Source organism: Pan troglodytes, chromosome 14 (genome assembly GCF_028858775.2).
Source record: "Pan troglodytes isolate AG18354 chromosome 14, NHGRI_mPanTro3-v2.0_pri, whole genome shotgun sequence".
NCBI classification, from domain to species: domain Eukaryota; kingdom Metazoa; phylum Chordata; class Mammalia; order Primates; family Hominidae; genus Pan; species Pan troglodytes.
In genome coordinates, this window is record NC_072412.2 from 36,388,094 (window position 1) to 36,413,617 (window position 25,524).

At 38.6% G+C, this 25,524-nt stretch overlaps 1 long non-coding RNA gene across 2 annotated transcripts in view; it reads left to right on the top strand.

The window, feature by feature from the left end:
- Positions 1–25,524, top strand: part of LOC134808122 (uncharacterized) — a 204,946-nt gene that overhangs the window by 125,734 nt on the left and 53,688 nt on the right. Inside the window, exon 1 of one of the 2 annotated variants that reach the window (XR_010150438.1) lies at positions 4,364–4,445. The exons of the other annotated variant lie outside the window; for it this stretch is intronic. This is a non-coding gene — a long non-coding RNA (uncharacterized LOC134808122). Of the gene's footprint in view, positions 1–4,363; positions 4,446–25,524 lie in introns of those variants that run through there. 2 annotated transcript variants of the gene reach the window in all.

The following is a 25,524-nucleotide window of genomic DNA, read 5'->3' on the forward strand; positions in this document are numbered from 1 at the left end:
GGCAGTATGGCCATTTTCACGATATTGATTCTTCCTACCCATGAGCATGGAATGTTCTTCCATTTGTTTGTATCCTCTTTTATTTCCTTGAGCAGTGGTTTGTAGTTCTCCTTGAAGAGGTCCTTCACATCCCTTGTAAGTTGGATTCCTAGGTATTTTATTCTCTTTGAAGCAATTGTGAATGGGAGTTCACTCATGATTTGGCTCTCTGTTTGTCTGTTGTTGGTGTATAAGAATGCTTGTGATTTTTGTACATTGATTTTGTATCCTGAGACTTTGCTGAAGTTGCTTATCAGCTTAAGGAGATTTTGGGCTGAGACAATGGGGTTTTCTAGATAAACAATCATGTCGTCTGCAAAAAGGGACAATTTGACTTCCTCTTTTCCTAATTGAATACCCTTTATTTCCTTCTCCTGCCTGATTGCCCTGGCCAGAACTTCCAACACTATGTTGAATAGGAGCGGTGAGAGAGGGCTTCCCTGTCTTGTGCCAGTTTTCAAAGGGAATGCTTCCAGTTTTTGCCCATTCAGTATGATATTGGCTGTGTGTTTGTCATAGATAGCTCTTATTATTTTGAAATACGTCCCATCAATACCTAATTTATTGAGAGTTTTTAGCATGAAGGGTTGTTGAATTTTGTCAAAGGCTTTTTCTGCATCTATTGAGATAATCATGTGGTTTTTGTCTTTGGCTCTGTTTATATGCTGGATTACATTTATTGATTTGCGTATATTGAACCAGCCTTGCATCCCAGGGATGAAGCCCACTTGATGATGGTGGATAAGCTTTTTGATGTGCTGCTGGATTCGTTTTGCCAGTATTTTATTGAGGATTTTTGCATCAATGTTCATCAAGGATATTGGTCTAAAATTCTCTTTTTTGGTTGTGTCTCTGCCCGGCTTTGGTATCAGAATGATGCTGGCCTCATAAAATGAGTTAGGGAGGATTCCCTCTTTTTCTATTGATTGGAATAGTTTCAGAAGGAATGGTACCAGTTCCTCCTTGTACCTCTGGTAGAATTCGGCTGTGAATCCATCTGGTCCTGGACTCTTTTTTGTTGGTAAACTATTGATTATTGCCACATTTCAGATCCTGTTATTGGCCTATTCAGAGATTCAACTTCTTCCTGGTTTAGTCTTGGGAGAGTGTATGTGTCGAGGAATGTATCCATTTCTTCTAGATTTTCTAGTTTATTTGCGTAGAGGTGTTTGTAGTATTCTCTGATGGTAGTTTGTATTTCTGTGGGATCGGTGGTGATATCCCCTTTATCATTTTTTATTGTGTCTATTTGATTCTTCTGTCTTTTTTTCTTTATTAGTCTTGCTAGCGGTCTATCAATTTTGTTGATCCTTTCAAAAAACCAGCTCCTGGATTCATTGATTTTTTGAAGGGTTTTTTGTGTCTCTATTTCCTTGAGTTCTGCTCTGATTTTAGTTATTTCTTGCCTTCTGCTAGCTTTTGAATGTGTTTGCTCTTGCTTTTCTAGTTCTTTTAATTGTGATGTTAGGGTGTCAATTTTGGATCGTTCCTGCTTTCTCTTGTGGGCATTTAGTGCTATAAATTTCCCTCTACACACTGCTTTGAATGCGTCCCAGAGATTCTGGTATGTTGTGTCTTTATTCTCGTTGGTTTCAAAGAACATCTTTATTTCTGCCTTCATTTCGTTATGTACCCAGTAGTCATTCAGGAGCAGGTTGTTCAGTTTCCATGTAGTTGAGCGGCTTTGAGTGAGATTCTTAATCCTGAGTTCTAGTTTGATTGCACTGTGGTCTGAGAGATAGTTTGTTATAATTTCTGTTCTTTTACATTTGCTGAGGAGAGCTTTACTTCCAACTATGTGGTCAATTTTGGAATAGGTGTGGTGTGGTGCTGAAAAAAATGTATATGCTGTTGATTTGGGGTGGAGAGTTCTGTAGATGTCTATTAGGTCCACTTGGTGCAGAGCTGAGTTCAATTCCTGGGTATCCTTGTTGACTTTCTGTCTCGTTGATCTGTCTAATGTTGACAGTGGGGTGTTAAAGTCTCCCATTATTAATGTGTGGGAGTCTAAGTCTCTTTGTAGGTCACTCAGGACTTGCTTTATGAATCTGGGTGCTCCTGTATTGGGTGCATATATATTTAGGATAGTTAGCTCCTCTTGTTGAATTGATCCCTTTACCATTATGTAATGGCCTTCTTTGTCTCTTTTGATCTTTGTTGGTTTAAAGTCTGTTTTGTCAGAGACTAGGATTGCAACCCCTGCCTTTTTTTGTTTTCCATTTGCTTGGTAGATCTTCCTCCATCCTTTTATTTTGAGCCTATGTGTGTCTCTGCACGTGAGATGGGTTTCCTGAATACAGCACACTGATGGGTCTTGACTCTTTATCCAACTTGCCAGTCTGTGTCTTTTAATTGGAGAATTTAGTCCATTTACATTTAAAGTTAATATTGTTATGTGTGAATGTGATCCTGTCATTATGATGTTAGCTGGTGATTTTGCTCGTTAGTTGATGCAGTTTCTTCCTAGTCTCGATGGTCTTTACATTTTGGCATGATTTTGCAGCGGCTGGTACTGGTTGTTCCTTTCCATGTTTAGGGCTTCCTTCAGGAGCTCTTTTAGGGCAGGCCTGGTGGTGACAAAATCTCTCAGCATTTGCTTGTCTGTAAAGTATTTAATTTCTCCTTCACTTATGAAGCTTAGTTTGGCTGGATATGAAATTCTGGGTTGAAAATTCTTTTCTTTAAGAATGTTAAATATTGGCCCCCACTCTCTTCTGGCTTGTAGGGTTTCTGCCGAGAGATCCGCTGTTAGTCTGATGGGCTTCCCTTTGAGGGTAACCCAACCTTTCTCTCTGGCTGCCCTTAACATTTTTTCCTTCATTTCAACTTTGGTGAATCTGACAATTATGTGTCTTGGAGTTGCTCTTCTCGAGGAGTATCTTTGTGGCATTCTCTGTATTTCCTGAATCTGAACATTGGCCTGCCTTGCTAGATTGGGGAAGTTCTCCTGGATAATATACTGCAGAGTGTTTTCCAACTTGGTTCCATTCTCCCCATCACTTTCAGGTACACCAATCAGACGTAGATTTGGTCGTTTCACATAGTCCCATACTTCTTGGAGGCTTTGCTCATTTCTTTTGATTCTTTTTTCTCTAAACTTCCCTTCTCGCTTCATTTCATTCATTTCATCTTCCATCGCTGATACCCTTTCTTCCAGTTGATCGCATTGGCTCCTGAGGCTTCTGCATTCTTCACGTAGTTCTCCAGCCTTGGTTTTCAGCTCCATCAGCTCCTTTAAGCACTTCTCTGTCTTGGTTATTCTAGTTATACATTCTTCTAAATTTTTTTCAAAGTTTTCAACTTCTTTGCCTTTGTTTTGAATGTCCTCCCGTAGCTCAGAGTAATTTGATCGTCTGAAACCTTCTCTCAGCTCGTCAAAGTCATTCTCCATCCGGCTTTGTTCCGTTGCTGGTGAGGAACTGCGTTCCTTTGGAGGAGGAGAGGCGCTCTGCGTTTTAGAGTTTCCAGTTTTTCTGTTCTGTTTTTTTCCCATCTTTGTGGTTTTATCTACTTTTGGTCTTTGATGATGGTGATGTACAGATGGGTTTTCGGTGTGGATGTCCTTTCTGTTTGTTAGTTTTCCTTCTAACAGACAGGACCCTCAGCTGCAGGTCTGTTGGAATACCCTGCCATGTGAGGTGTCAGTGTGCCCCTGCTGGGGGATGCCTCCCAGTTAGGCTGCTCGGGGGTCAGGGGTCAGGGACCCACTTGAGGAGGCAGTGTGCCCGTTCTCAGATCTCCAGCTGCGTGCTGGGAGAACCACTGCTCTCTTCAAAGCTGTCAGACAGGGACATTTAAGTCTGCAGAGGTTACTGCTGTCTTTTTGTTTGTCTGTGCCCTGCCCCCAGAGGTGGAGCCTACAGAGGCAGGCAGGCCTCCTTGAGCTGTGGTGGGCTCCACCCAGTTCGAGCTTCCCGGCTGCTTTGTTTACCTAAGCAAGCCTGGGCAATGGCGGGCGCCCCTCCCCCAGCCTCGCTGCCGCCTTGCAGTTTGATCTCAGACTGCTGTGCTAGCAATCAGCTAGACTCCGTGGGCGTAGGACCCTCCGAGCCAGGTGTGGGATATAGTCTCATGGTGCGCCGTTTTTTAAGCCGGTCTGAAAAGCGCAATATTTGGGTGGGAGTGACCCGATTTTCCAGGTGCTTCCGTCACCCGTTTCTTTGACTCGGAAAGGGAACTCCCTGACCCCTTGCGCTTCCCAGGTGAGGCAATGCCTCGCCCTGCTTTGGCTCGCGCGCGGTGCGCACACCCACTGGCCTGCGCCCACTGTCTGGCACTCCCTAGTGAGATGAACCCGGTACCTCAGATGGAAATGCAGAAATCACCCGTCTTCTGCATCCCTCACGCTGGGAGCTGTAGACCGGAGCTGTTCCTATTCGGCCATCTTCTGTTTCTACGTTCTTAAGGTGAAAAGTTGGGTTATTTATCTTTTTTTTAATAATTAGATTTTTACTTTTAAAATAGCATAATATTCTTAAAGCTGTAATTTGTCTGTAATCAATGCTTTAGATGCATTCTATAGGTTTGGTATGTTTTATTTTCATTTATCTTAAAAAGTATTTTCTAATTTCAGACCAGATTTTTTATTTCCTCTTTGTGATTCATTTCCTGGCAATTTCTTCTTTAACTCCTTATTTATTTAGCAGTGTATTGTTTAATTTTTACATATTTGTGAATTTTCTAAAGTTATATTATTGATTTATAATTTAATTCTATTGTGGTTGGAAAACATACTTTGTGTAATTTAAATTATTTAAAATTAATCCTTTTAAATTATTTTAAATTTATTAAAGGTGTTCTATAGCCTAAAATAAGGCATATCCTGGGTAATGTTTTATGTGCACTTGAGAAAAATGTGTATTCTGGTGTTTTTGTGGAGTGTCCTGCAGATATCTGTTAGATCTAGACATACTTATTTTTACGGAATTTTCCTAGGGGTGACAATTAACAGTTTATTTATATCAATCTAGTTCAAAAATAACACCAACTAGTTTTAATAGTATACACAACTTTGTTCCCGTATAGAGCTCCATGTCCTCCCCACTTGTGCTATTGTCATAAAATACATCTTTAAACATTACAAGTCCATTCACACCGTTTTATAAATATTGCTTTATGCAATTTTCTTTTAAATTACTCAGAAAAAGAAAATAGTTGCAAAGGAAAAAGATATCTATACTGTATTTTATGTTTACCTACATAGTTAACATTACTGATGTTTTTTATTTCTTTGTATGGATTCAAGTTTCTGTCCAGTGTCCAGGGCTCCCTAGGAGCCCCTGGGAACAATCATTTCATTTCAGCCTGCGGGCTTCCTTATTGTTTCTTAGAGGGCTGCAAGTGCTCTCAGTGTTTTGTTTACCTGGAAATGTCTTAATTTAGTCTTTGTTTTTGAAGGGTTATTTTCCTGGATTCTTGGTTAGCTGTCTTTTTCTTTCATGACTTTGAATATGCAATTCCACTGCCATCTGGCCTCCATTGTTTCTGATGAACTGTTGCCTATACATCTTATTGATGATTATTTTTAAATGTTGAATCGCCTCTTTTACTGCTTTAAAGGTTCTCTGTCTGCCTTTTGACAGTTTGATTATTTTGTATCTAGGTAATCTCTTTCAGTTTATCCTACTTGTAGTTTGTTGAGCTATTTATATGTATGGGTTGATGTTTGTTATCCAAGTTGGGATGTTTTCAGTTATTATTTCCCTCAAATATTCTTTCTGTCAGTTTTCTCTTTTCTTTTCCCTTGAGACTCTTATTATGTGTTTGTTGCTATGTTTGATAGTGTACCATTGGTCTCTGGGGGCTTTCTTCATGCTTCTTGTTCTTTTTTTTTTTCTGCTACTCATGCAGGATAATCTCAATTTGCCTATATTCAAGTTCATTGATTATTTCTTCTGCCAGCTCAGATCTGCTGTTGAGCCCCTCTAGTGAATTTATAAATTAAATTATTATTCTTTTCAACTCTAGAATTTCTATTTGGCTCATTTAAAAATAATTTATATATTTTAATTTATGTTCTCTATTTGGTAAAATATCATTCTTATGCTTTCCTTTAGTTCTTTAGACATGGTTTCTGTTATTTCTTTATCATAAGGAGTTAAAAATCTTTGTCTAGTAAGTCTACAACATGGACTGCCTAAGAGACTGGTTTTCCCCTGCATATGAGTTGTACTTTCCTGTCTTTTGCATGTCTCATATTTTTGTTGTTGTTGTTGTTGAAAACTGAACATTTAAGATAATATAATGAGGCAACTCTGGAACTCATATCTCCTCTCTAAGGTGTTTTATTGCTGTTTTTATATTGTAGTTGTTGCTGTTGATTTTGTTTGTTTAGTGACTTTCCTGAACTAATTTTCTAAAGTCTCTATTCTTTCTCATGTGTGACCACTGAAGTCTCTACTTCGTTAAGCTTGTGGTAAGCCAAAGCTTGGACAGAGATGTTCTTATTACCTTACCCAACTTGTCTCTCAACCTTTTTTGAGTGTCTCTGTGTAAAAATTGGGACATACCTTCACTGTCCTGGTAGTTTACAACTCTGTTTAGTTTTTATTTTGCTTATACAGAGACTCATGGTCAGCATAAGCAGGAAGTTAGGAATTTCTCAAGTCATTCCCTGCTATGTCCATAGTCCTCCTGTTTTTTTTTTTTTTTTTTTTTTTTGTGATTATCACTAAGGTGTTTCCACAAGAGGGGACATAGGACAGATTCAAAATAACAAAGTTTAATGTACTCACAGGTCTTAGAAACAAGAGACATGATGTAACTACCACAACTATGTGAAAAACTTCTTTGGCAAACTTAACAAAGTAATAGGCTCGGATGTTTTCTCTAATTCGGTGCACTCTACATATGTTCTCCTCGATCTCTGCTCCTAAAGATGAAATATTTGTAGCCACATAAAGAAATTTACCATGATTTCTCAATGCAATATGGAATCTTCTTGTGTATAATCTTTCTCTATTTATTTCTTTCTATATAATGTGTGTTTTAATAGCTTTCAGAGGTAATTTGTTTTATTTTTCCAACTCAAATGAGAGACTCTAGCAATGAATATATATAAGATAAAGTGGATAAAAAGGGTGAGAAATGTCAAGGCAAAAAAAAATTTAGATAATTTAGACTTCCGTGGATGTCTCTCAAATAATACTCTTCAGATTATGGCTTATTCCATTTATGTTTAAGGCCAGCACAATGTAAAACCTCTGTCTCTTAACCCAAAGTATAACTTGCTCTTTCTAAATAGGAAACTAGAAATAATTTTGAAAACGAATCGATAAAAATTTCAAATTATTGCATGAATAGAACTCAAATTAAAATCTGTCTAGTAAGCTACATTATGCAGTTGCCAATGAAAGCAGCAGGAAGTGTCAACTGTTTGGGAGGATCTGCAGTGTACTTGGACTTGCCTGGCATTGTTATTTGCTTCTAATCACTCTGGGAAGTGTTGTGGTGGAAAATAAGGCTAAGAGGAAATGTGCAGAACAGCCAAGGGAGCTCCTGGGAACAATTAAAGCAGGCTATGCCGAAAGGTTCCTGATATTCCTTCTAGACGCTCTGTACTGCTTCTCTGCACTATCACTTCACAAAAGAGGGGCTCTGCTTTCTTCCACTTCAGATTTTATGTTGGTTTGCATCCGTAGATTATCTCCACCTGTGTTTAAAATGTCTCATGTGAAATGCCTGCAAGAGAGTGGGATCACTGGGTTATCCTGTATCTGAGCAGTGTAAAGGAAAATTTCTCTAATTTTGGTAACTATCCAAGGTTTGGGTTTGAAGAAGAACATATACAGCATGATTTAAAGAGAAACAAAGACTATTTATTGATATATTGGCCATATAGCTCTTGGTCTTTTAAACTGTTTTTTTAAAAACATGCATTGAGGATTTAAAAATCCTTTAAAACTAGTTTTAGAAGAACTGGTATAATATTAAGTAGATTATTTTAACTTACCTAATAGTATGATTCAAAGTAGCACAAGTTTTTTTGTTTTTGTTTTTTTTTTTTTGCTTTTCCCACAAAATCCATTTTAAAAAAGCTATAATTGTCTTTATATCTATATGCTGAAGTTGTGTGCAATATAGTGGAATGAAATGAGTCTGGGTCATACTTAATTCAAAATATTATTCTACCTCTTCTTTTTTATGACTCCTTGAATAAGTTACTTAACACTCTTGCATCTCAATTTTTCTTCCTGTGATGTGGTTAAGTATTTAATTGTAAAAAAATGCAATCATTTATGAAAGTATTAGCTTAGTTCTTGACACAGTGGGCACTTGATAAAAGTTACTTTGAATCTGAATATGGTCTCCATTGCTCCTCTGTCCTTACCTCCATGGATCATCCAACTGGGAGGTAGAAATCTTTTTCACATCACCTTTGTAATTGTAGAGTTGCTAAATAGCCTTATTTACTACGAATTGTTACTTTTAAGAAGCATATTTCTTCTAACCCTTTGAAAAAGGAGGAAGAGTAGAATTCAGCAAATATCCAGTATATACTGTGTTCTGGGAGTAAGGAAGACAAATATTTCTTGGTATCCAACTCCTGTTGTTAGCAAGTAAGTGCCTGGAGCACGGTAGGTTGTTTTGTAGTCTGTTACATGATAGGCCCTGTGCCAGGCTCTTTGCACATTGCTGGCGGTTTAGAAAGGTCCTATCCACAGAGTTTGTCTTTCCATGTGGAAGGAATTCCACAAGTATAAGACTCTTGGTGGCTTATCCAACTCTCTCCTTCAGTGCTCCCAAGATGACTCGTGAGTTTGGAAAGAGGAATTTTGCATAGGTAGCCTAATTCTTTTTATCTCAACAGGGTCAGCCTGCAGAGAGAGCGTATTCATCTATGACCTTCCTTCTATTCCAGTGGAGAGATCTACAGCCTTCAATATTGCCTGTGACTGGAGTAACTCTGTTTAATTTGAGGATCCAGTATTAGAAAGCTCGTGATTACTGAACACTGAAGCCACATTCATGAATACATCAGTAATAAAAGCTATCTTTGTTTTCCTTCTGCCTAACCCTGCTTTAATCTTGCAAACATTTCTAAAGTTAGGAGGGAAAAGGATGTTTTCACTTATTAGCTTTAAAAAATCCTATTATACATTTAACCCACATATCTGCTGACTTGTTAGCCTCTATCTGCATAACAGCAGGATCTCAATACCTCCCAGTTATTTCCATATATTTCCAGAATGATGTCTCAAAATGTCCACACTCTAGATGTGGTTGTCCTTTGGGCCCAGATTTTTTCTTCTTATGTTTTAGCTCCCAAGTGTATAGAACTGCTACCTGAGAAGGTTCATTATTGTCATTGCACATCATGGTTTACTAATTTACTTTAAGATAAATGTCTCCCCCCAAAATACTTTGCATCAAGCTATAGCCCTTGAGTTGCCAAAATGTTGTAGGGTTTCATGGATGGCCTTTTCCCAATACTATCCCTCAACTTAAAATAAAGTTAAAGGCCCAGAGAACCTCTTCTTGGGCTCAATGTCTTACAGAATCTTTCATGGAGAAGAGTTTAGTAATTTTTGACCTCATCCCACTAATTATACGGGCTGAAACATAGAACTGTAGTTCTGTTTGGAACAGACATGATAGCATCCCTACCATTTGTCTCTTCTCAGAGTATAAAACTCCAGTCACAAATTCCCTTTTCTTATTCTTTTTGCAAAACACAAGCTCCTATGTATATCACTTGCTGCGAATGGTTATCTTGGATATAGGTGTCAGAATGAGGGTTGATGGATGGTGGCCTGGTGATGAGCCCTGACTTAATCTGCCTTAGACCATAGATTGTGTACCTTTTGTTTTACTTCTTTTCAGTGTTACTCTAAACACCCTTGGGTGTTTACTACTATTATAGAAGACAGGTTGTATATGTATCTCCATAATCTGATATATATTTATCTTCATGAATAGAGAGGCATGGTATGTGAATAATTGGACTTTATGTATTCACCATTGCTTAGCCAAGTGCATTTCCATGAAAATTATCCTGTGGAAATGACAATATTCATTTCATTAAGAGGTGGTTGGTTAGAGAGTCACAAAACATATTTTTGTTCTCCTAGTTATGTGCAGGTGTTTGGAGGCAACTCAAACCTCAGACTTTGTGGACCAAAATGAATCAGAGACCTGAAATTGACTCCTCTTTTCCACTTTGGCTGACTTCCTTTAGTTCATGAAATTAATCTCTGAGTCTGAGAACTCATTTTAAGGTCGACTATGTGTACAGATGAGGATAAGAATAAGAGATGTAAGTAGAGCAATGAAGAGGTAACACGACATAAGCATTTAGAAAGCAGTGTTTAATCCTTGACTTTCCACTAAAATGGCCATTAAAAATTAATCCTACCCCAACTCCGGCTACATACAAATAAAGTAATTTTCAAGGAAAATAAAAAACACAGGAGAAAAATCTCATCCTAAAGTATGTTTACATTTTCCAAGAGATTTCAAAATGGCAACAATAATTCATTTTCAATTGTTTCCACATTTTGCATTGAAAATATGTTGGCTATGAAAATTACTAGAAAACAAATACAGAAATGTGTTCTTTACTATTGATATAGATGCATCGTCATGAATCTAATATCTATTTAGCCTGCTTTCTTTCATTTTGGCGGGGGCTGAAATTTCAGCAGGGACAGTGAAAAGCCCATGGAAATAAAAATTAGAATGTCTCCAGAAAGAAAGAGGAAGTAAAAGGCAAGTACTACCTGGTAAATATCATTCGAGGTGATTTCAGATAAGGCCATAACCCAGGTTAAAAATATATCAAAACACAATTGTCATTATTATAACATAAACTAATAAATATTAATTAGATCCCTATTTTGGGGGAAGTACTGTGTTGAGCACTATGGTAGATACAAAGATGTTAAAATGGACTCAATGTGTGTAAGAGGATTACAGTCTAGAACAGGTAGTTGTATATATGCTATTGAATACAGCTATGCATGTAAGATGTAGTCTATTATAGTACAGATGTATAAGTTATTTCAAAGTAGCACATTAATAATTGACAAATAAATAGTAAAACTAGTAAGTGCTTAAGAGGAGAAGTAAGGCAGAAAGACACCACTGCCTTCTGGGATGAGTTTAATTCTAGCATCAGCCAACATTTATTCAACCCTTACTATGGGCCAGGCAATGTTCTATGGACTTCACATGTATTAACTAATTTTATCCATATGATAACCCTACGAGGTAGAAACAATTATTATCATTCCATGTTGCGTATATGTATTTGTTTTCTAGTAATTTTGATAGCCAAGATATTTTCAATGTAAATGTGGAAACAATTGAAAATGAATACTTCTTGTTGCCATTTTGAAATCTCTTGGAAAATGTGAACATACTTTAGGATGAGATTTTTCTCTTGTGTTTTTTATTTTCCTTGAAAATTACTTTATTTGTATGTAGCTGGAGTTGAGGTAGGATTAATTTTTAATGGCCATTTTAGCTATATATGGAATGATATTATTATCATTCCATGTTGCAGAGAGGTTGAGTAACTTGCCTAAGAATTCTGGAGAGTCAGAATTTGCACCTCAGCTGTCATGCTTCGGATGCTGTGTTCTTAATTAGGGCTCAAGACTCTGCATGAGGAACTTTGGTTGCTGGTCCTTCAAATTGTTGTGATCCAGATATGTCCAAGCAATTTGCTTCTAAAACAACTATGAATACTAAATGCATAACACAAATCATACATTATCTAAATTAATTGTTAAATGTATGTTTTTTGGAAATTAATGGCCAGCCAGGGTCATTTGGTCATTTAAGACTCTGCCCCATTTCTTTTTCCCTTTACTATTGTTAAGAGCTATTGTTGGAGAAAAATGCTTGGGAAAGCTCATGGGTTGGATGGTGAGACCTTGTGAACATTTCAACAATGAAAAACAGTCACCAAATTGTTAAGCCATAGAGAAGAAAAAAACTTTCATTTCCTAAGATGGAGGGGGAAGAAAATAAGAAAAAAGGTCAGTGGGAAGTAAGAGCAGTTAGGAAGATGTGAGGTTGGGAGACCAGATGAGGTACAAGCTGGAGAAGGGGTAAAGAAAGAAATTCCAAAACCCATGTTTGTCAGGGAAATTTTGAGAAAAAAGGGTGTCTGAAAGATGGAATTTAAAATTTGAGCTATGCCACATCCTTCTCTTCTGAAATCTTGAATACAATCTCCATTGCTCATAAAGGTCGGTGTGAGTATAATTTTTTTTTTTGATATGTCTTCCAGGCTTTTTATTTTTTTTCTTTTTAATAGAAATGAAACCTTCACACACCCATCTCCCAGCGTCAACTATTAACGACATTTTGCTAATCCTATTTCATCTATTCACTCCACTTTTGTTTTTGCTGGAATATTTTAAAGAAAATCCCAGACATCATGTGATATAACCAGTAAATAAATGAGGCTGCTTCTCTAACTGATAAGGACACTTTAAAATTTTATTCTAAAAATAACAAAAAACTTTTCTATAAGCCACACTGATATATTCACACTGAAAAGTTACTACTTTTGTTAATATTTAGTACCTAGTCTATATTCAAACTTCCATGATTATCTCAAAATTTTTTTTGATTACCATTGGTTGCTTTAATTCTGGGTCTAAATGAGGTTTATTCATTGTATTTGACTGTTATGTCTCTTAAATCCCTTTTAATCTCTACCAGTCACTACCTCTCACCCCCTTTTTTTCATGCCATGTATTTGTTGAGGAAATTAGGCCATTTGCCTAGTAGATTGCCCCACATGCTGGATTTAGTTTTTTTTTTTTTTAATTGGTATAGGTGGATGTAGACTTTTGTTTAGATTCAGGTTCTTTTTTTTTGTCAAGCATAATTGATGCAGTATATATTTCCTATTGCATTGCATCATAAGGTATATTATGTCTGGTTATCTCACTTTTAGTTATGTTAGGATTAATTTTTAGGCTTGAGTTTCAGGTGTTAACCTGATCCCTCCATTATCAAGTTCCCCATCAAACTCTCTCCTGATGGTTTTAGCGGCTCTTGATGGCCACAACTGGATCTGTTATTAGGTTGGTGCCAATGTAATTGTGCTTTTTGCCTTTTAAAGTAACGGCAAAGACCGCAGTTACTTTTGCACCAAACCTAATACTACATTAGGAGTTACAAATGTTGATTTATCCAATTCTGTCATTTCTTCTGCATTTATTAGCTGGAATCCTATAAAGGAAAGCACTTCCTCATCCATCACTTACCTGGTTACTCTGAGATACATTATATACAATAATGGCAGGGGAAAATGTTTAATTCATTCCTTTCTCAATCTTCAGAGTAATGAACTGGTGACCTAGCAACCTCCAACGATGATTAAGTATCATGAAACCAAAAATTTTTACATATCTGTTTCAATACATGCATTTCAATTAATTGTCCATCTTAGTCCTGTGGATACCCACTAAGTTCCATTGAAAGTTTCCTTTCTTTTTTTTAAAAAAAGTACCAACAAATTATTAAATTATTTGAAATAATTTAAAATATTATCAAATATACAGAAAAGTTGTTAAAACTCTTGTATACTTTTTCCAAGATTAACCAATTTTGAGCATTTGGCTTCATTTGTTTTTATAATGTTTTCTCTTTTTTTCTTTTTTTTATTTTTTTATTTTTTTATTTCTTTATTTTATTTTATTTTTATTATTATACTTTAAGTTTTAGGGTACATGTGCACATTGTGCAGGTTAGTTACATATGTATACATGTGCCATGCTGGTGCACTGCACCCACTAACTCGTCATCTAGCATTAGGTATATCTCCCAGTGCTATCCCTCCCCCCTCCCCCCACCCAACCACAGTCCCCAGAGTTTGATATTCCCCTTCCTGTGTCCATGTGATCTCATTGTTCAATTCCCACCTATGAGTGAGAATATGTGGTGTTTGGTTTTTTGTTCTTGAGATAGTTTACTGAGAATGATGATTTCCAATTTCATCCATGTCCCTACAAAGGACATGAACTCATCATTTTTTATGGCTGCATAGTATTCCATGGTGTATATGTGCCACATTTTCTTAATCCAGTCTATCATTGTTGGACATTTGGGTTGGTTCCAAGTCTTTGCTATTGTGAATAATGCCACAATAAACATACGTGTGCATGTGTCTTTATAGCAGCATGATTTATAGTCATTTGGGTATATACCCAGTAATGGGATGGCTGGGTCAAATGGTATTTCCAGTTCTAGATCCCTGAGGAATCGCCACACTGACTTCCACAATGGTTGAACTAGTTTACAGTCCCACCAACAGTGTAAAAGTGTTCCTATTTCTCCACATCCTCTCCAGCACCTGTTGTTTCCTGACTTTTTAATGATCGCCATTCTAACTGGTGTGAGATGGTATCTCATTGTGGTTTTGATTTGCATTTCTCTGATGGCCAGTGATGATGAGCATTTTTTCATGTGTTTTTTGGCTGCATAAATGTCTTCTTTTGAGAAGTGTCTGTTCATGTCCTTTGCCCACTTTTTGATGGGGTTGTTTGTTTTTTTCTTGTAAATTTGTTTGAGTTCATTGTAGATTCTGGATATTAGCCCTTTGTCAGATGAGTAGGTTGTGAAAATTTTCTCCCATTTTGTAGGTTGCCTGTTCACTCTAATGGTAGTTTCTTTTGCTGTGCAGAAGCTCTTTAGTTTAATTAGATCCCATTTGTCAATTTTGTCTTTTGTTGCCATTGCTTTTGGTGTTTTGGACATGAAGTCCTTGCCCATGCCCATGTCCTGAATGGTAATGCCTAGGTTTTCTTCTAGGGTTTTTATGGTTTTAGGTCTAACGTTTAAATCTTTAATCCATCTTGAATTGATTTTTGTATAAGGTGTAAGGAAGGGATCCAGTTTCAGCTTTCTACATATGGCTAGCCAGTTTTCCCAGCACCATTTATTAAATAGGGAATCCTTTCCCCATTGCTTGTTTTTCTCAGGTTTGTCAAAGATCAGATAGTTGTAGATATGCAGCGTTATTTCTGAGGGCTCTGTTCTGTTCCATTGATCTATATCTCTGTTTTGGTACCCGTACCATGCTGTTTTGGTTACTGTAGCCTTGTAGTATAGTTTGAAGTCAGGTAGTGTGATGCCTCCAGCTTTGTTCTTTTGGCTTAGGATTGACTTGGCGATGCGGGCTCTTTTTTGGTTCCATATGAACTTTAAAGTAGTTTTTTCCAATTCTGTGAAGAACGTCATTGGTAGCTTGATGGGGACGGCATTGAATCTGTAAATTACCTTGGGCAGTATGGCCATTTTCACGATATTGATTCTTCCTACCCATGAGCATGGAATGTTCTTCCATTTGTTTGTATCCTCTTTTATTTCCTTGAGCAGTGGTTTGTAGTTCTCCTTGAAGAGGTCCTTCACACCCCTTGCAAGTTGGATTCCTAGGTATTTTATTTTCTTTGAAGCAATTGTGAATGGGAGTTCACTCATGATTTGGCTCTCTGTTTGTCTGTTGTTGGTGTATAAGAATGCTTGTGATTTTTGTACATTGATTTTGTATCCTGAGACTTTGCTGAAGTTGCTTATCAGCTTAAGGAGATTTTGGGCTGAGACAATGGGGTTTTCTAGATACACAATCATGTCGTCTGCAAAGAGGGACAATTTGACTTCCTCTTTTCCTAATTGAATACTCTTTATTTCCTTCTCCTGCCTAATTGCCCTGGCCAGAACTTCCAACACTATGTTGAATAGGAGTGGTGAGAGAGGGCATCCCTGTCTTGTGCCAGTTTTCAAAGGGAATGCTTCCAGTTTTTGCCCATTCAGTATGATATTGGCTGTGTGTTTGTCATAGATAGCTCTTATTATTTTGAAATACGTCCCATCAATACCTAATTTATTGAGAGTTTTTAGCATGAAGGGTTGTTGAATTTTGTCAAAGGCTTTTTCTGCATCTATTGAGATAATCATGTGGTTTTTGTCTTTGGCTCTGTTTATATGCTGGATTACATTTATTGATTTGCGTATATTGAACCAGCCTTGCATCCCAGGGATGAAGCCCACTTGATGATGGTGGATAAGCTTTTTGATGTGCTGCTGGATTCGTTTTGCCAGTATTTTATTGAGGATTTTTGCATCAATGTTCATCAAGGATATTGGTCTAAAATTCTCTTTTTTGGTTGTGTCTCTGCCCGGCTTTGGTATCAGAATGATGCTGGCCTCATAAAATGAGTTAGGGAGGATTCCCTCTTTTTCTATTGATTGGAATAGTTTCAGAAGGAATGGTACCAGTTCCTCCTTGTACCTCTGGTAGAATTCGGCTGTGAATCCATCTGGTCCTGGACTCTTTTTGGTTGGTAAGCTATTGATTATTGCCACAATTTCAGCTCCTGTTATTGGTCTATTCAGAGATTCAACTTCTTCCTGGTTTAGTCTTGGGAGAGTGTATGTGTCGAGGAATTTATCCATTTCTTCAAGATTTTCTAGTTTATTTGCATAGAGGTGTTTGTAGTATTCTCTGATGGTAGTTTGTATTTCTGTGGGATCGGTGGTGATATCCCCTTTATCATTTTTTATTGTGTCTATTTGATTCTTCTGTCTTTTTTTCTTTATTAGTCTTGCTAGTGGTCTATCAATTTTGTTGATCCTTTCAAAAAACCAGCTCCTGGATTCATTGATTTTTTGAAGGGTTTTTTGTGTCTCTATTTCCTTCAGTTCTGCTCTGATTTTAGTTATTTTTTGCCTTTTGCTAGCTTTTGAATGTGTTTGCTCTTGCTTTTCTAGTTCTTTTAATTGTGATGTTAGGGTGTCAATTTTGGATCTTTCCTGCTTTCTCTTGTGGGCATTTAGTGCTATAAATTTCCCTCTACACACTGCTTTGAATGCGTCCCAGAGATTCTGGTATGTTGTGTCTTTGTTCTCATTGGTTTCAAAGAACATCTTTATTTCTGCCTTCATTTCGTTATGTACCCAGTAGTCATTCAGGAGCAGGTTGTTCAGTTTCCATGTAGTTGAGCAGCTTTGAGTGAGATTCTTAATCCTGAGTTCTAGTTTGATTGCACTGTGGTCTGAGAGATAGTTTGTTATAATTTCTGTTCTTTTACATTTGCTGAGGAGAGCTTTACTTCCAACTATGTGGTCAATTTTGGAATAGGTGTGGTGTGGTGCTGAAAAAAATGTATATGCTGTTGATTTGGGGTGGAGAGTTCTGTAGATGTCTATTAGGTCCACTTGGTGCAGAGCTGAGTTCAATTCCTGGGTATCCTTGTTGACTTTCTGTCTCATTGATCTGTCTAATGTTGACAGTGGGGTGTTAAAGTCTCCCATTATTAATGTGTGGGAGTCTAAGTCTCTTTGTAGGTCACTCAGGACTTGCTTTATGAATCTGGGTGCTCCTGTATTGGGTGCATATATATTTAGGATAGTTAGCTCTTCTTGTTGAATTGATCCCTTTACCATTATGTAATGGCCTTCTTTGTCTCTTTCGATCTTTGTTGGTTTAAAGTCTGTTTTATCAGAGACTAGGATTGCAACCCCTGCCTTTTTTTGTTTTCCATTTGCTTGGTAGATCTTCCTCCATCCTTTTATTTTGAGCCTATGTGTGTCTCTGCACGTGAGATGGGTTTCCTGAATACAGCGCACTGATGGGTCTTGACTCTTTATCCAATTTGCCAGTCTGTGTCTTTTAATTGGATAATTTAGTCCATTTACATTTAAAGTTAATATTGTTATGTGTGAATTTGATCCCGTCATTATGATGTTAGCTGGTGATTTTGCTAGTTAGTTGATGCAGTTTCTTCCTAGTCTCGATGGTCTTTACATTTTGGCACGATTTTGCAGCGGCTGGTACCGGTTGCTCCTTTCCATGTTTAGCGCTTCCTTCAGGAGCTCTTTTAGGGCAGGCCTGGTGGTGACAAAATCTCTCAGCATTTACTTGTCTGTGTAGTATTTTATTTCTCCTTCACTTATGAAGCTTAGTTTGGCTGGATATGAAATTCTGGGTTGAAAATTCTTTTCTTTCAGAATGTTGAATATTGGCCCCCACTCTCTTCTGGCTTGTAGGGTTTCTGCCGAGAGATCCGCTGTTAGTCTGATGGGCTTCCCTTTGAGGGTAACCCAACCTTTCTCTCTGGCTGCCCTTAACATTTTTTCCTTCATTTCAACTTTGGTGAATCTGACAATTATGTGTCTTGGAGTTGCTCTTCTCGAGGAGTATCTTTGTGGCGTTCTCTGTATTTCCTGAATCTGAACGTTGGCCTGCCTTGCTAGATTGGGGAAGTTCTCCTGGATAATATACTGCAGAGTGTTTTCCAACTTGGTTTCATTCTCCCCATCACTTTCAGGTACACCAATCAGACGTAGATTTGGTCGTTTCACATAGTCCCATATTTCTTGGAGGCTTTGCTCATTTCTTTTGATTCTTTTTTCTCTAGACTTCCCTTCTCGCTTCATTTCATTCATTTCATCTTCCATCGTTGATACCCTTTCTTCCAGTTGATCGCATCGGCTCCTGAGGCTTCTGCATTCTTCACGTAGTTCTCCAGCCTTGGTTTTCAGCTCCATCAGCTCCTTTAAGCACTTCTCTGTATTGGTTATTCTAGTTATACATTCTTCTAAATTTTTTTCAAAGTTTTCAACTTCTTTGCCTTTGGTTTGAATGTCCTCCCGTAGCTCAGAGTAATTTGATTGTCTGAAGCCTTCTTCTCTCAGCTCCTCAAAGTCATTCTCCATCCAGCTTTGTTCCGTTGCTGGTGAGGAACTGCATTCCTTTGGAGGAGGAGAGGCGCTCTTCGTTTTAGAGTTTCCAGTTTTTCTGTTCTGTTTTTTCCCCATCTTTGTGGTTTTATCTACTTTTGGTCTTTGATGATGGTGATGTACAGATGGGTTTTCGGTGTGGATGTCCTTTCTGTTTGTTAGTTTTCCTTCTAACAGACAGGACCCTCAGCTGCAGGTCTGTTGGAATACCCTGCCATGTGAGGTGTCAGTGTGCCCCTGCTGGGGGATGCCTCCCAGTTAGGCTGCTCGGGGGTCAGGGGTCAGGGACCCACTTGAGGAGGCAGTGTGCCCGTTCTCAGATCTCCAGCTGCGTGCTGGGAGAACCACTGCTCTCTTCAAAGCTGTCAGACAGGGACATTTAAGTCTGCAGAGGTTACTGCTGTCTTTTTGTTTGTCTGTGCCCTGCCCCCAGCGGTGGAGCCTACAGAGGCAGGCAGGCCTCCTTGAGCTGTGGTGGGCTCCACCCAGTTCGAGCTTCCGGGCTGCTTTGTTTACCTAAGCAAGCCTGGGCAATGGCGGGCGCCCCTCCCCCAGCCTCGCTGCCGCCTTGCAGTTTGATCTCAGATGGCTGTGCTAGCAATCAGCGAGACTCCGTGGGCGTAGGACCCTCCGAGCCAGGTGCGTGATATAATCTCGTGGTGCGACGTTTTTTAAGCCGGTCTGAAAAGCGCAATATTCGGGTGGGAGTGACCCGATTTTCCAGGTGTGTCTGTCACCCCTTTCTTTGACTCGGAAAGGGAACTCCCTGACCCCTTGCGCGTCCCAAGTGAGGCAATGCCTCGCCCTGCTTTGGCTCGCGCGCGGTGCGCACACCCACTGGCCTGCGCCCACTGTCTGGCACTCCCTAGTGAGATGAACCCGGTACCTCAGATGGAAATGCAGAAATCACCTGTCTTCTGCGTCCCTCACGCTGGGAGCTGTAGACTGGAACTGTTCCTATTCGGCCGTCTTGGCTCCTTCTTCGAGTATAATTTTTTAAATAAGGTAATGTTTGTTTTAAGTTTTTGAAATCAGTGAAAGGTATGTTTTCACAATTCAGTTGCCACCATGAAACACTGAGACGGACCGTCCATGGGGAAGGAGAGGATGAGGCAGAAGGAGATCATGGGAAGGCTTAACACACTCCCACAGCTGTGGAATTGTGGGCTGAAGTCTCATTCAGATTTAGTGGGACGGGATATCCACCAGTAACTTCCACTGACACAGCTGGCATAGTTACAAGACCTGATCAGTTGAAGGTGGTTAACGATTTTCTTTTCAGTTACAATCAACTTCCAGACTGTGAGTTTTCCCTTTGCCTGATAATACTGTAATTTTCCTCACAAGCCTTTTTCAAATTGTCATGTCTTTTGGGAGTCTTACGATTACACTCAAATTCTATTAAACTCTTTTTACTTGACTATGGTGGAGATATTAATTACCGGTTACAAGCAACTTTCACCCACAGCTATCCTGCTATGGCTGAAATCATGGTGTTCTAATCCCAGATTCTTCTTCTTTTTTTTATAGCACCTGTCAGGACTTCTGCATTAGTGTCAGTCATACTAATGCTAAAGCTGTTCTCATTTTTTAGTGAATTCCTTAGAGGTTGAAATTATTACTTTTGATTTCAGTTCTCCTTCCTTTATTAAAAATTTTCTGTCAGAGACCTAGTCAGAATTGCTAAGGATCTTTTGAGGCTCCATTAGTCTCTCTTCCTTTTAGATCATATGTTTTCTTTTTGCATTTCACCCAATAGAAGGGAATTCTAAGCGGCCTCATCCCTTTCACATTTTCGGAGCAGTTGCAGAAAATGCTTTGTGCTGAGGGTCAGGGGCTTAGAATTAGGTTCTGGCTTTTATTTCTGCATCTACAAAACAGTGGTCAGAACATATGATTCTTAGTGTTCTGGTTGTGGGGCAGCACTTTGTAAACTATAAATGGCTGTAAACATTTTTGGATATTACTATAAAAGAAAAAGATATAAAAATGTCAGTCAAACTATTTTCTGGGTTGAAGAAAATAACCTGTTTTTCCTCTGAAACTCTTTGACGTTAGAAAATGGGTGCAGAGGAAATCTTAGCTGCTTTGGCAAGGGAACTCACCCAGGGTGAAGTCTTTCACTCTTGGTTGCCACTTGGGAGAAGAATCATAATTCTGAGTTTTTACTGAGACAATAATGAAAAATAGAGTTGCAAAGCACAGTGATGTGGACCCAGGAAGGCATGAAGAAACACAGCAGAAGGCGGAACTGACCTTTTTGTTAAAATTAACAGCTTATGATAATTTTCGGCTCTCCCTTATTCTTTGCATGATAAGACATAGATCAGATAGGATTTTATTTTATTTAATGTATTGTATAGAACCTCAATACATTTATTTGGAAAGAATATGTTGTTTCAGTAACAAGATTTTTTGTGTCAGAAAATATGTATCTTTTTGTAAATTGAATGTAAATAGCCATTGTAAGACAGAAATGTTAGTATGTGTGACATGAGTAATCGTATTTATATAGCTTCCCAAATCTTTGAAGTTCACAGAATTTTAATAATTAACCTTTCTTTCCACTTATAGGATCTTTTGGCATGCTCAGGTGCTCCATGAAGTCTACTGTAATATGCTATATGTAAAGTGATTTCCCGTCTGTTTTGGGAGAATATCTTGCTCTGCATTTGCCACGTACAGGCATGCTCATGTTTTCCAGTTTTAGACATAATGAGTAAATGCCACATAGTAGCATTTGAAATAAATTAACCAAAGAAGACTTAAAGATTGTGTGAATAAATATTCAATAATTGGCTATGAATCATGTACTTGTCACTATGCAAGGTGTATAGAAACTCGGTTTCTAACTACTGAATTTGCAATTGAAGAACAAAGGCAAGAATAGATGGTGGATCTGGTAGGGTACATTTTGTGAGTTAAGTTTTCTCTTTTTATTTTTTCTCCACTTTGTAGAGATGTGAAGACAAGGTGCCTTCTCTTCTGGCCTAAAAGGGAAAATATTTAGACATATGGGTCACAAAAGCCATTTATGCTTAAAATATTTCCTTAAAGCCATGATTAAATATCTCTGGCATTACGAGTTCCTGGAAAAACTCAGAGTGTACTCTTCTGATTAGGCCTGGGATGTTGTCCCAGCCGTCTTGTCTCCTTGCCTCCACCTGGCTGAGGCACATCCTCTGTACAGTATGTGCAGTACTGTTAGACTGCTGTTTCACTACTAATCAGAGTAGGTTGCACACGTGGGCTGGCCACAGGGGGCCTGCGCCCATGGTACACTGTTTGAGTGGAGTTTTCCACTCAGTGTTTGGTTTGGCCTGATCCACGTGATGTCTTGCCAAACCTGCAACTCCTGTCAGAAGTCAGTCATCCCTGGATGGGAAATATTCCTCACGCTGTTGTCAGCAAACTCTGATCTTTCACTATAAACCTGGCAGGATGTCTTTTTGGCCAGACAAAAGTATCGAGAAGACAGATTTTTACTCTGTGAAGAACGTGTCTGCAGTGGATAGTACTTGTACTAGTAAAAGTATTTAGGGCTGTGGTGTGGGTCAGCTTTATCCACTTAAAAAAACAAGAAACTCATAAATGTAGCACTGAGAAGCCCCCCAATTAAAAATAAGAGAGGCAATGACTATTCCAGTTCAGTTGCCAAAGTAAAGCATAAGGTATGGTACAGGATGTTATCTTAGAAACAGAATTTTGTGTTTGGGCCTGCAGCCTCAGAGAGCAATGTTTTCTTCTGCAAAGTGATTGTGAGTTCTTCTACAAAGTGGCACATGGGCATACACATAGCTGTGCCAAGGGTGTAGTGATTTTGGCACAGACGTTTGGGTCTGACTTTACACAGGTGTGAGAACAATGTTCTGGTTTTTATATTTTGTTCCTGTGCCCAGATCTCCCATTCTTTTGATACACTGTGGGTATGACAAGTGAAGTCCACAAATTAAATCAATAGATAAATGTTTCCTTTTATCTAGTATTGTACTAGGCATGCAACTTATTATTTTTTAAAAGTTAAGTACACAGATCGTATGTGTACTGCTCCATAAATGTTCACAGAGTAAACACCCTCATATTCCTACTACCCATGTCAAGAAATGGGACATATATCAGCACCCCAGGATTCTTTCTGTGCCCCTCATTGTCACTACCTGATGCTCCTTTTCCTGAACAATCTCCATGCATACTTTTGAAGTATATATAAATGAAATTATACAGTCTGTACTTTTTCAGGGTTTGGTTTTGTTCAAAGTTAAGGTTCTGAGATGCATCCATTTTATTGTAGGTAGCCATAACTTGTTATTTTTTGTCATAGTGTTCTGTTGCATGAGTATGGCAAAATTGTTGATCCGTTCTGTTGTGAATGGATAGCTGGGTTGTTTTCAGTTTTGAACTATTGTAACTCAGGCATCTGTGATCATGTGTGTATAGTTTTTGATGAAAATTTATATGTGCATTTTTGTTAGCTATAAAAGTAAAAGTAGAATTTTTGGGTCATGAGGTATGTTTATTTTAGCTATAGAAGATATTGCTGAAAGGTTTTCCAAAGCAATCATAACACATGCTCCAATCAGCAATATATGAGAGTTCCAGTTTCTCTAGATGCTTACCAACAGTTAGTATTGCTGATAGTTTCAGTTTTACCATTCATAATTGTAAAGTGCTTTTTCCTAATGACTAATGAAGTTGTACACTTTTTCGTATGTTTAATGGTCATTTATTTGCATATGAACCAATTCTTTTAAATAATTTGTCAAGTTTTTTGCCTAGCTTTGTATTGGGATTATCTATTTCTTATTGACTTATAGTTGTCCTTTGACTATATAGAATCAAATTCTTTGTTGATTCTCCCATTCTGTGTCTTTCTAATGTCATAATGGGGTCTTTTGATGAACAGGTGATTAGTCGTGTGTGTGTGTGTGTGTGTGTTTCCTGTTTAAGAGACCTTTTCCTATACCAAAGTTACAAATATACTTCTCTATATTATCTTCTAGAAGCTTTACTCTTTTATCTTTTATATTTATATCTACGGTCCACGTAGAATTGATTTTTGAGTATGAGATGAGGTAGGTAATAAGTTTCATTTTTTTCATATACAAATGAATTGATTCAAAACCTTATGTTGAGATGACCATTCTTCCCCTGTTGCTCTTCAGCATCACCTGGTCATAAGTCAAGCGTCAATCTGTGTGTTTCTGAACACTCTATTCTATTCCATTGTTCTATTTAGCCATCTTTTTGCCACTGCCACATTCTTTTCATGGCTGTGGTTCTATAAGTTACGATTTCCTATATTAAGTAGATTCCCCAAATTTGTTCTTCTTCAATTGAGGGAGGAGGTATTTACTTTCCATATAAATGTTAAAATCAGCATGATTTTTTTTTTTTTTTTTTTTTTTTTTTTTTTTTTTTCTGAGACGGAGTCTTGCTCTGTAGCCCAGATCTGGAGTGCAATGGTGCGATCTCAGCTCATTGCAACCTCCGCCTCCTGGGTTCAAGCAATTCTCCTGTCTCAGCCTCCCAAGTAGCTGGGATTACAGATGCGCAATATCATGCCTGGCTAATTTTTGTATTTTTAGTGGGGACGGGGTTTCACCATGTTGGCCAGGCTGGTCTCAAACTCCCGACCTCATGATCCACCCGCCTTGGCCTCCCAAAGTGCTGGGATTACAAATGCGCAATATCATGCCTGGCTAATTTTTGTATTTTTAGTGGGGACGGGGTTTCACCATGTTGGCCAGGCTGGTCTCAAACTCCCGACCTCATGATCCACCCGCCTTGGCCTCCCAAAGTGCTGGGATTACAGGTGTGAGCCAGTGCACCCAGCGAAATTTTTTTTCAAATAGAACTTGCTGAGGTATTTGTTGGGATTACATTTCATTTGTAGGTCAATTTGGGGAGAATACGAATCTGTGCAATATTGACTTTCAGTCCATGAACATGAATTATCCCTTCATTTACTTTATCTTCCTTAATTTTTCTTAATACAATTTTGCATTTTTTGAGACCTCATGCATCTTTTGTTAGATTTGTTCTTGGATATTTGGGGATTTTTTTTTTTTTTTTTGAGACAGGGTCTCGCTCTGTCGCCCAGGCTGGAGTGCAGTGGCACGATCTCAGCTCACTGAAACCTCTGCCTCCTGGGATCAAGCGATTCTCCTGCCTCTGCCTCCTGAGTAGCTGGGATTACAGGTGCCTCCCACCACACCCAGCTAATTTTTGTATTTTTAGTAGAAATGGGTTTTCACCATGCTGGCCAGGCTGTTCTCAAACTCCTGACCTCACGTGAACTGCCTGCCTTGGCCTCCCAAAGTGCTGAGGCGTGAGCCATCATGCCTGGCCATTCAGTGTTTTTCGATGATCATCATAGGTAGAGTACTTCAGAAGCCGCTAAGAAAAGGTTTGGTGAACAGGCTATTTATAAGGGGTCAACACCTGCGGAAGGAAGGAAAAGGAGGCAGGATTGGGAAGATGAAGAAGTCAAACTGCAATGTAAATGTGACAAAGACTCAGCCAACCCAATGAGGTGTTCTAGAGCAAATATAGCTCTTCAGAGAAGACCCTTGATGGGCTGAAATGGTCAGACCTTTATGCTCCTGCAGCAATCAGTCATTGGGCATGGACTGCCTTGGAAAAGTACACACTCGTGTGAGGTGGCTCTTTGCAGCTGACATCTTTAAGGAGCTCCCGGAGCTCCCAGCCCCTAGGACAATAAGACCTTCTTTGGAGTGGAATCTAGGTGGTGCATCTCTATGTCCACTATAGTCTACCCCCTGTGGT